The 12477-nt window shown below is 40.0% G+C and overlaps 1 long non-coding RNA gene across 2 annotated transcripts in view; it reads right to left on the bottom strand.

Annotated features, from left to right (window-relative positions):
• LOC135514383 (uncharacterized) overlaps nucleotides 1–12181 on the bottom strand; it is a 67289-nt gene extending 55108 nt beyond the window's left edge. Inside the window, exon 1 of one of the 2 annotated variants that reach the window (XR_010451669.1) lies at nucleotides 12004–12181. This is a non-coding gene — a long non-coding RNA (uncharacterized LOC135514383). Of the gene's footprint in view, nucleotides 1–9190; nucleotides 9439–12003 lie in introns of those variants that run through there. The other variant, XR_010451670.1, reaches the window with a different exon arrangement.
• Nucleotides 12182–12477: the final 296 nt, after the last annotated feature.

The raw sequence follows: 12477 nt of genomic DNA, 5'->3' as shown, positions 1-12477 counted from the left end.
TGGGATGAATCTAAATTGAGCCCAGGAGACAAGGGGAGAGTGGCATTTTAGTCAGTTACACACACACAGACACACACAATAAAACCAGGAACATGTCCTGCTCCAGCAGTGCTGATGCCGGCATGCACACCGTGAGCTCACCTCTCGTTGCCACGGCGACACCAACCAGAGGGAAAATCCTGGTGTGTGTGTGTGTGTGTGTGTGTGTGTGTGTGTGTGTGTGTGTGACAGATGCCTGAGCGGGAGTAAGGAGGGCCTGAGGAATTCACACAGCGCTAGGGCTTGTTTAAGCACTAGTGCCTCATTCAGTTACCAGGCCTTAGTTATTAGGGAAACACTAAACCGGCCCTTTCAATTATCAAGGCAATGACTTTAGCACGGCAGCCTGTTTATAATGGCTGGCCTGGGATTTGAAATTAGATTACTTAGAAATAGTCGGCCGACAAGGTGGAAAATAGACATTTACAAACACACACTTACACACACAAATATGTGTATTATTGATTATGTAAATTGAACGGGTATGCACACAAACATATAGAGAATCACAGTCATGAACACACTTACAGGTACCACCACATTAAACACAAACACCCACGCCTACTTTTATTTCCCAAAACATAAAAATGGGACAAACAGCTGAATTGGTGACTGGATTCTATAAGTGGTGAAGAGCTAACTCAGTCTGAGGGTCCTCTGCTCATCAATGGTGGCGCTCCACCTCCATTGAATGCCCTGAATTCATTAGCCATCGAGCACAGATGGCGTCTGGCTGCTTGTCTCAAGTTCAAGTTCATGTCCAGAAGAGACAGAGAGAGACATGGTGAAGCCAGACAGAACAGACGCTACTGAGACACAACCATTGTTCCTCGTCTACAGGCATCTCCCAACGTCCTTGGGACCTAGACGAACGTTGAATACTGCATTGGATCTGGTATGACCTGTCTCTGCTTGACATAGCTTGATATTTTAGCAAATCAAGCTGAAGGATTTGTGTGATGTTTTTCGTGCTTAAGTATTTACCACGACTATGTAACAGCTACAGACAAATTACAAAAAAAAGGACGTGCTAGGTCTGAACACCCGTCCGTATGCAATTAAATCCCAGTGTAAAACACATTGTGTTATGACAATACAATACTAGAATAACAGATGCAACAACATGGTGACTATTTTAAATCCTTTGTCTAGCATAGAAATGACCCAGTCAGACCTCATCATAAGGTCACTGCCTGCCAGATTGCACTTGCATTATTACAACATGAGCCCTCTGCACAGAAAGAAGGCACATAAAAAAAACTGGCAAGCTGGGCTGGTGTAAAATATGCTGATTGCTCATCCAATGAATATGAAAAACCTGCCATGGTCGCCATGGTTATGTTACTCAGCCAATCACATGACAACAATGGCTGCAGAGGACTGTAAGTGTGGGTGGGGAGGGAGTGGACAGCAGAGCCAGAGTTACTGAGCAGAGAACGGTGCTGTCACCACCCATCTCTATACACATAGTCAAATCACACGTCTATATTTCTCTGTGAAAATGGGTCTTTTGAAATGGATGGCAAGGCCTCTCCTCTCCTTCCCATACCCTGCCTGTATGGCAGTTTCATAAATAACCACATGTATCCTCAGAGCCAGGGGCAGACTGGTCATCTGGCATTTCAGGCAATTGTCAGATGGGCTGAATCATTTTTAGCTGAGTGGGCCTGTCTAACTAGGTTTTTTTTTGTTGCACAAAATTATCATTATTTGGCTAATAATGTGGGCCTCAAGGGATAATTGAGCCGTTGTGGAGGCCTTGAGGAAAAAAATGGGCCAGTGTGGGGACCTCAGCGAAAAGAAATTGGCCGGTGTGTTAGAAATGCCAGGGCGGATTTCTGGTCCCAGTCCGCCCTTGCTCATAGCCACTCCAAGCACTTCCTACTGTGAGATACACTACTCAGCCAACAAAGATGAGCTAGAGAAAAAGTATGTAGGACTATCTGCTGTCGGGTATTAGATGAATTGTAGCTAAATATTCAGCTTGATAGAGTATTTATTATATTACCACAGACTCGTGCATGATTTTGCAGTGTTCGCAAGAGGACAAAATATTAATGTGATATACACTAATGCTCTGGAGACAGTGCACGCCCAATGCAAACCGGTGCCAGCCAATATCACTGTTACAGTATTTACAGCAGGAATAGTGAGAGTGACTAAGAGAGAGAGATGCAAGTGTGACTTGCAACAGTTTCAGGCATGTGAAACTGTTCTCTCTCCTGGCAACACTGGGCTACATCTAGCATTGCATTGTGATGCTGCACTTTTTGAGGAGAATGACTGGGGTTAACATCCTCTGTTTGATACAGTGCTACTATATGGGGAAACATAGTGTATGACAGCCTTGAAAGGACATGAAAGTAGGCTACTGCAAACCAATAAGACACAAAATAAAATAGGCTACCATATGATATAGCCTACTGATTTTGTATTTCAGGCTAAATAAAAATAATTACACTGGATTAATAAAATAAGAATGTCTACACCAATATCAATTGGCAGAGGAATAATTTGGTGAAATGGTAGACAATTTTTTGGGTCAAAAGTATCAAATTGAATTTAGGTAAGTTTTACACCATAAAACATCTTCAGACTTCCAATTATGAAGAAATCTTTTCATTCAGTCAGTTTAGTGTAGTGGCCTTTTATGCTGTGGAGAATCAACTGATTTATATTTGCTGGTTTACTTACAGGCTACAAGTTCTTCTTTACACTGTGTTGACATTTAGTACGAAGCCAGAGTAGAAAACAATGCAGCCATTCATGAGTCTAGATGGTGATTTCAATCGACTTAACCAGGGACAATGAAACTTGGTTATTCATTGCTTTCCCAAATTGTGTTCTCAAATAAAATTTTGGGCTAACGTATAATGACCCAGTATTGTATACACTCTTTGATAAGGGTCAGCACAAGACACACTAGTTTAGTCTGATGGTGTGAGAAAAGTCGGCCAGAGACCCTTTCAGCAAGACCGTGTTGAATCCAGCCACTGTGAGCCTAATTAACATTGAACTTGAATAATACCATGTGCACTAGCCTATCACTGCATACACTGATGGTTTAGGCCTAGAACTCTGGCACTTCCACATCAGCCTATCAATTAAAAATACATTTAGGCCAGCACTTGGCCCCCCAAAAAAATGCAATTTCATCAGTTAGGCTACAGCTAATCAATCTTTTAATAGGTTTTAAAGTAGTCATAAGACATTACACAATTTGCACAAAAAAATTACATCCATATGAAAAGGCCTACTATTAATAATAATATACTATCTGAAATGTTTAAAAAAATAACAAAAGAAAAATGTAGGCTATGACTCAATTAAAAGCAGTTTGAGAACAAGTGTAGACAATAAACATCCCCTCATCTCCAGACAATAGACTCTTGTAACATCCATGAAGAAAACAAACCTCCGAGGTTACAACTGACACCATACAGAGGCTATTCTCAAATATAAATAGATATTGTTGGAATGCCATCGTTTAGAAACAATGGTTTTTACAACTCTATTGAGTTGACAACAAAGCATTTCATGTTTATGGTGTTTGTAACATTCTATCCAACTGTGCTACCATCAATAAAGAAACAAGACAACTCTCCCGCTAGTCACCATGTGCCTAATGCATGCCACGTGCTCCCTTGGTTGTTATAAACAAATCCACTGGTGGCTAATATAAGCCTAATGGCCTGTAGCCTATAGCTAATAGCATCCACCATGCAGAATTACCAGGCCAGAAGCTATGCCTGCACTATTAAGCTATTTCTTTAAAACTAATTTGATTCGGATGTACTATATATATCAGAATAAAATAAATATGTTGGCTTTAGCTAATTCTATAAACATTCATTTATATTAATCAGGGCATGTCTTGCAATTAAAGGTAAAAAAAAAAATCCTGGTCAAGTTCAAATACAGCACATGAAGTGATATCATCTATTCAATTTGGCAGACTTCTCTAGGCCTTTATTGCATTGTCAAATTCATTCTCATGAGACAAACAATAGATCAGTGTTAGAACGCTAGGCCATTATAAGGCCTACAATTCCATAATTATATAACATCGTTGATTGGATGTATAAACGCGTCCAGGTTGAAGATAATTGGCAATGCATTACGCATTCAAAACCGTTGCTACTCAAGTTTTGAGGCCGCGTCGGCTGGGTGGGAAACGTCGCCTCTTTCTATGGGGATGCAGATGAGTCTGGCGCACTTGACATCTTTTCATCACCCATGGACCCCCCAACCCCCGTTCCTGTCTGTCATATTCGGACTGAGCATGGCATTGCCACTTGCCCCGAGCGTGGGAATGGGAGCGTCCAGTCGTTCACATCTCCAGCACTGCGGTTAACGGAATCAATTAAGCAGGGCCGACCCCCACTTACACAAACCCCTCCCACCTCCCCATCCTTCTTAGCCTATACCCCAAACCCCCCTCTCCGTTTTTGTCAGCTCTGTATACGTTCTAATTATTGCTGTTTGGGATGCCAGCGCCGTTTCCTGGTTGGAGTCGATCATGCTGAAATACAAAAAATGGGGAGGGCGCGCATCCTAAATGTCAATCTCATTCTCAATGCTATAGCCTACATTAGCCAAACAGATGGAGCATGCATTCTAGACTAGGCTATATTCATTTCCCACATTTAATTATAGATAATAACGTATTTCAAGAAAGAATATAGCAAGAAGCATGAACAAGATAGACACAAAATCAGAACTCTCACACTCTGAATCTGTCAAAGGCCTATAATAGCCTAAGCATATACTTAAAAAGTGTGTGGGCGTGTGTGTGAATGCAACATTTACTCATGCTATGATTAATTATAGTCTAGGCTACCTGAAGTTTTCAAAAGTAATTGCCTGCCACAAACATAAATAAGTAATACATAAATACAACAATTTCACATTTCCAAAAAGTGAAAATGTCCCGTCAATGCTAGCTGAAACAGCAATTATTTCAAATGTTAAGACTTTTTCAATATTTTGTACATAGAGTAGGTTTATTGGTCTTGTTATTTCCAGTTTATATTTCCAAGGTCCTCGATGAGTCTGGAAGTAGTTTTTACTTTCGGTTATCTAGCTTTATGACGGCCATCACACTCATACAGCTAGATAACCAAAGATAACAACCCACTTCCCATTCTTCAAAAATATTCCATAATAGTCTTCTGTTCTCCGGGCGTTGGATTATGCACCTGCTTTCAGAAGTCGTCACCCATACTTTGAGGCAAATAAACCAAAATATAGAAGTCACTATAATATTACTCCCATTCATAATCCTATTTTATTTCCATAAAGGCCACTTCTGTGGAACGAGTCCCCCAAACTTCCACACACCAGTTGTTAAAAAAATAGAATATCCAAAAAATATAATATAATGTGTTTAGATTGTCATATTCAGATGACATTAGCCAACATTACTGAGTTGAAGTAAGGTGGAGAACTGTATGGTGCAGTCATCCTTGCACAGGCCCTGATTTGCAATGCAAATTAATTCAATTCCACAAAAGGCTCTTTCGCCTATTAAATCGTTGTGGCAGGCGCAATAGATATCCTGTGAGGCCAGCAAAGAAGATACGGAGGAGGTGGAAAATCCGTTTCCTGGAGAAAGTGCGAAAATGACACAGGATAAACGTCGCGATTGTTTCGGAATATGGAGAGGACCTTGTATGTGACCAAAAAAATATCAAGTTGTCCGCACGTATCCAGCGTGCTAGAGGAAAGAGATGCCGAGGACTCTAAGCCAAGGGTTCCGTTATGTTGGCTAGCCTCTGCCAACCGTCTGAAAGGAGTGGGAAAAGGGCCATCCCCAAGGAAAGGGGGGAAACGGGGAGGAGGGCTGGGCTTCCAATGCCAAAATCTGGACCAACCCGGCGAGGTCAAAGGCCTCAGACCACGGGAGTGTAAAGTAATGATGATGATGTCATGAAAAATCACAAATGCACGCTGATATTCATGCACGAGCAAGTGGCAAATCTCCTTGCGTCATTACCAAGGCACCGGAATAATTGCGTTTTCCGCTAGCGGTCTGCACGCGTTTTGTGGAATGACAAAAAAAAGGACGGAAAGACAAAATGATTGTGCTATGGTATGAGCACGATCATATTGATAAATTTTTAAGCCATTCAGAGTATAATAGCCAGCAGTTTAAACCACAAAATAAAAGAGCTCAAATCAATGGAGGACATATGGCAGCATTCCAGGGATGAGTAGAGAGAGCATTGTCCTGTATTTTCGTCGCAGCTATATACCGAGTAGGGTCTTGGCTGTAGCATGGAACTGGGCCAGGTTGATCGAATAATACGGGTGTGAGAGAGAATGCGAGTCAAGCCACTTTCATTGACTCGATTTGAGTCGAAATCCTATTGGCTTCATGTGGTTTTTCATCGTCGTGACCGATGTAAATGCTACAATGGTTTCCAGGTAGGCTATACTTGCGATGTCGCATTATCCAACACGCGTTCATTTTTCTACACAGTGACACACCTAAAACGTTTCATCTTGTCTGTATCAAACATTCAATAATGATATATTAATATGTATCAGACTTAGTAGGAAATATAAATATTCAATCACCTAACTATTAACGATATGTGTTCATGCGCCCGGACGTTTTTAATTTTTTTATTTATTTTTAATATGCGCTTGGGATGTGTGCCAGGGCTATTACCCATACTATAGGGTAGGTTACTGTATACGTATTGTTAGCAAGAATTCTCAAAATTTGGCACAAAAAAAGCAAGGTAGTTGTGTGCTTTGTGTGTGTCTCGGTGTGTGTGTGTCAATTGAGAGAAAGGGAGAGGAGGGCGAAAGCAGTGAGGTCCAATTAAGGTATTGGGCTACATGATACACCAATATTGCGATTAATAGGCCAACTAAACAAGATCGATATTTCCGTACTATACTAATTGTGGTTCCAAACTTGGCTTATTTTTACAATGCAGAGATGATCCGCACAAAATGTGACTTTGTAGTCCTTTTTCAGGCTTATTTAATTATCTGTATTTTACAAACAACGGGTTTGCCTACGATATTGCCTAATCTTTGCACGTTAACTGAAATGTTTTGCGTTTCCATCTATGTCGCGACATGCACCTGTTCACTTGTGTTTTTTGCTGCGCACTATATTAATGTATTGGCCAAATTGAAACATGTCGTTCGGATGCTAACATGAAAGGCCCAGATAGGTTGGAAGGCATCCAATTGCTCAGCCAAAACACTTCTAAATTCAACGTTTATATGATCACGACACCCGGCCCTGTGCAATTATTAAGCCCAGTTATTATTTGGAACGCGGTTGAAATCTGACTGCAAGTTAAAGTATGCATAAGTGGTAGCCTTGATATTAAAATTCCTTCGAAGTGACACCGGTTGATCCAACTGACAGAGATCCCATTTGAAGGCTAATGAACTAATACAATGTCCCTCCAAGAATGCGCCATTCACGACTCTATCCAATTCTGTATCATTTCAGAGTCACCCATTTATTAAAGTCCATTTTTTATACTTTTTAATCATGTATTTGCAACCCTAAGTTCTGAACATAGGTAACACAGGCCTCAACCACGCATTTGTTGTATCATACAACCCCACATAGGCCTACAATTTTAACAGTAGGCTACCAAAGTTATATATTCAGTTAAGTGAAATTTCCCAATGGTTCTGACATAATATTATAATCTATATGACTACTATTTCTCAATTTCAACAGAAGTGAGTTTTAAACATAAAAAGCAAGCATTTCTCCCACCTTGGCCTTTTTGCGGCGCCATACAGCATGGAACATTTGCCCTGCAACATATATTTTATATGTTGGCATTCTATCACTTTAAACATCAGTAATGCCTTGATTATGCTACACAGAGTATGTCGTGGTTATTTCTGTACCCAATTTATGACAGTATCCCGTGAATGTCTGACACTGTATAAAACTGTGACATTCTAATATACCATCTGTATAATGTTGACTGGTTTTTATACAGTATGTAGGCTAAATAAACTAATTCAAACCAATAATTTTTACTTTGTAAATAGTGGTTTTCTTTTCTTTCTTTCTTTTATTGTGTTCTCGTGCTCATTAAAGGGGCAATCAAACAAGTTCAAACAATGACACAGTTGGGGTATGTGGCTGGAGATCTCAAATTCAAAGACAGAGCAATGCATGCAAAGACTGACGATCCATGATATCCCAATTATGGTTATACATTAAGTTATTTACAAACAATGTAGTTAAACAAGCTTATATGTTGGTCTTTATGGGGCTACAACAGTTGAATTGAGCTCATTAGACAATTATAGTGTATATTCTTCAAGAATCAATAAGTATTATTCATTAATTTTAAAAGTAAAAAAAAAAAGAAAAAGATGTGACAATCGCAAACTGTCCCTGGATTGGAGCAGTAAGTAGGTTAACTAACTACACAAAACCCCATAAGTACTTTTTCACAACTAACCCAACAACCGAGACTGGCCTGCACCAAAGGCGTGAAATTAAATATTGTTTACACCATACGATACGGAGGTAGCCTACACAATTTTCATCATGAGTCGATGTGCAACCCAATCTTTACGCATACGTTGTAGCCTACATTCAATTTTACCCGGCATAACACACTATAAACTGATGTTCGGAGCAATTGAAGACATTCTGGCCGTTTTAACTTATTGCACAAACCATCTACCAATAATTGAACGTGTCATTGCTCTAAGTCTGCACTTTGGCTCAATGCATGGAGAGGCGTTGGCTACTTTTGCACTGTGCTTGTGACTGTGGTTGCGACAAGCTCATGCAAACAGTCTGAGCAATGCTCAGAGTTTTCATCATGATTATTTATTTCAGCGAATTAAGTAGGCCTACAACATCTCCAAATGTGACAAAATGTATTTAAGTGCCAGGGAAGAGCACTTCCAGCCCTACGAAGCAGTATGAACTGCAACTGCTCAAATATATATGAAAGCTAATCGTAGCCTACATGGTCCTCTTCAGCTAAAACAAATAATCTCTATACATTACGTCCACTAGCCAATAAGAACCAATGAATATAGTCTATTATTCACCGAGTCATTCAACTTTACTGTAACTTTTACGCACATCAAGCTACATAGACTTTACGCACGGTCAAGGGATTATCACCAAAATTGAACTTACTTCCTCAAATTGCGCAAGAAGCATCACAGCAATCAGACACAGAAATTATCCCAGATAGGAGATATGTTCTGTGGGATCCGGTGGACAGTCCCCCAAATATCCAGCCGTCCTCGGCCATCACTTCATTTAAAATTGCCGCTAATACTCAGTTCATTATGCGTGCTTCAGTTGCTCTGAGTAAAAGCCTGAGCATATTCCAAGCACATGATAGAGGGAGGGGAGAGGGAAAGGGAGACCGAACTTTCCCATAACGTCTGCGGCACCAAATAGAAGTTGAAGCTGTGAGAGTCTGCAAGTTCTTTTTTTTGTGTGTGGGGGGTCCATCCTTTCTCTGTGAGAAAGGACGTGCTCTGAAATTCAAACAAGTTCTCTCGCTCTGTTGTTGGGCACGAACTGAAGAGGCATTGTTCGTCTTTTGGCCTGGACTCCCCCATTCCCAGACCAGGTTACAGAGTGATGGCGGTCGGTAATGAATTTGCTGCAGGCCCTCCTTTAACGCGTTATGACAAACGGAACATACTTACAGTCGCTCAGACAAAAGCGTGAACATAATGTGTTTGATACAATCCCCCCCCACGCACACACACACAAACACACACACCGTGATGGGATGATTTATACAATGTAAAAATGATGTACCAATTGAACTTGTGATAAATTAATTTCAGAAGACCGCAAAAAGTAGTTAGCTATAAGATGGAAGCAATGTGTGGCCCTAACTTCTTCTTTAGCCTGTGTTGTGCAAGCAGAGCCATAATGCCCATAGGGGGCACACAGACCCCCTCAGATGTATCCCAGCAATTGTATTTTATTATTTTATTGTTTAGCTTTTTTAGCTAGCCCAGATCCCAATCTTCCAACCTCATAACTAGCTCCTGTACCATGAAGACGTTTCAGTCTACCAATCAAGTTAGATAGCTTGTCTAACTATCTTAGCTGGACTGTCTACTTGCAAGGTTGGTAGACTTTAAAAAAGCAAGCAATTACCAAAAGTACTCAATAAGACTCACATTCCTTTAAATCTTTTACCAAGATTTTAGCAGATATGCAGAGAAGCACATTTAGTTTCTTTAAAATAACCACCAGTCAGTAGGATACTTACAGCTCAAGAGGTATGCTTAGATATACAGAAAAATATACATTTTTTTATATAGAATTAAGCATAGTGATTATGGCTCTAGATTACAGGAAAAAGCTATTTCAAGTGTTTGACAAATGATACATTCTCTAACTTCCACCCCCCAGCCATCCTCAGGTACTTTGTGCCCCCTTAGATTGTGGGGGTGCATGACACCCCTGTGTGCAAGGACCATGTGCCATGATATGCTTGGGCTGTTACATATCTATCCTATAGACAATGGAAATATTGGTATTGTTACTAACAAGTTACAATAGGTAATACAGGTAATGTAATGAATTGCAATTCTTATTGTTATTAGTATTATTACTACAACTATTATCACCTATTTGTTATTACACTATCAACATAGCTACGCTTATTACAGGTTCAAATGCCTTGTTAATAGTTTGGAGGAGATAAAGTATGTCCTTTTTTTGTGAAACACTACATTTATATCAGGGCAAAGTAATTTCCTACAGCTCTCTTTCTTAGTCTTTTCCCTGTTTAATTGCAGGCATATCCATGTGATTTAACCAGATTCACGTTTTGGTTTAACAGCGAGGTCACGTTCAATGACGTAGGCAAGCATATCATCTACGTGCAGCCATATTTAAATACATCAAGGAAATTAGTGCATCAAAATATGCAAATCCAGTTTACATAGTCTGTCTAGCCGCTGCCAGAGCAATTTCCCCCAACCGGTTCTTGGGTATTTGATTACCGTTTGGAAAGCGAACATTGTCCTGTTTGTTTTTGACAAAGCTCCGATGGTGTGTGAGCGGTGTGCTTTGGAGACATCAAGTGAAGAAACCAAGGGTTCTGCCTGGGAAATCGCCCATGCATAATGAGATGAGCCACTCTGCCATTCTCAGTGCTCCGATGCTGTTGGTTCCAGCGTGCGTATTATTTTTTATATTGTTGCATATGTAAAAGGTAGATTTGCATTGCTTTACTTTTCTATATTCTTCGTTTTCCATGCTATTACTTTTGGTTTAGGTTGTAGTGATTGCAATGGATATTTATGGATGATGACGCGCACCTACAAGCGTTAACCTACAGTATTTCGAATTTCACATCAGCTGAAAAAAAGGACTATTCCAAAAAATAATGGGTTAAAATAAGGCAATAGGCCTATAGAAAGTTTGTTAGTTGACTAATGATGTAAAACTGTAAAATATAATATTATTATTGTTCTCGACAGAAATATGTATAAGATTCTAATGGCCAAACAATAGAAGAAGGGATTCAGTGCTATAATAATGCTGAGGATCCTGGACTTATATTTATCATATATTCCAGGAAAGGTGCTCGAGATTGTGCTTTACAACAACAACAAAAATATATAGGATACATGTAGCCTATGGTCATTTGAATAATCTGAATAATGTTAAGTGTTAATCCACCTTTGAGTATGTTTCTCTAATGGCTATGTAAAGGCGACATTTCCTCTGTATTGGCTAATGATGCGCACACAGGCCGCATTTGTGCGAGCGCGCGAGCACATACACACCGAATGAAACACTGACTTATTAACCATTGTCTTGAAGTAGCTAACTGTTGAATTTTTAGCAGACATTATCGTTTTTTAAATCACAAACAATGATTGGTTTAGAATGAGCGTTTTGCTTTATAAAATCGAATTGCAACACATTATATATAGTAGGCTAGGCTAAATGAGATACGTTTAACTTACCCTTATATATTTTACATCACCATTCAAATCTTCCTGCTGGGCTATGCACGCGCTCTCAATCAAGTCGTCGCCAATTTCCCAGCCCAATTTATTTGTGCGAGCTGTTGGGAGATTCCGTAGTCCCTACTCGTAACTCAGCCTCCTCGTCAAGTGAACCTTTTTCCCGAACTGCTCCTCTTATGTGTCACCCAATAGAAGTGGTCAGACGGGCACACGTAAAGATTATTCCCTCCAAACAGGGTACATGCTGTCATCGACCTGCAAGTTGTTTGTTTTGACAAACACGCATGGGGTTTGCATGCATAGGCTACAGCATTCTAAGATTATTGCACATCAATTGCTCTTGCCACTTGTAAAAACCAAACCACCCTTTTTCGAATTTGTAACATGGAATAGTGTGACGCACTTTAACCAATATGTCAAGTGAGGCATGTCAGCTATGTGAACTAGATAAATATGCAGTTCCAATCACAC

This window comes from Oncorhynchus masou, chromosome 25 (assembly GCF_036934945.1).
Source record: "Oncorhynchus masou masou isolate Uvic2021 chromosome 25, UVic_Omas_1.1, whole genome shotgun sequence".
NCBI classification, from domain to species: Eukaryota; Metazoa; Chordata; class Actinopteri; order Salmoniformes; family Salmonidae; genus Oncorhynchus; species Oncorhynchus masou.
This window is presented reverse-complemented; position numbering and strand designations above follow the sequence as displayed.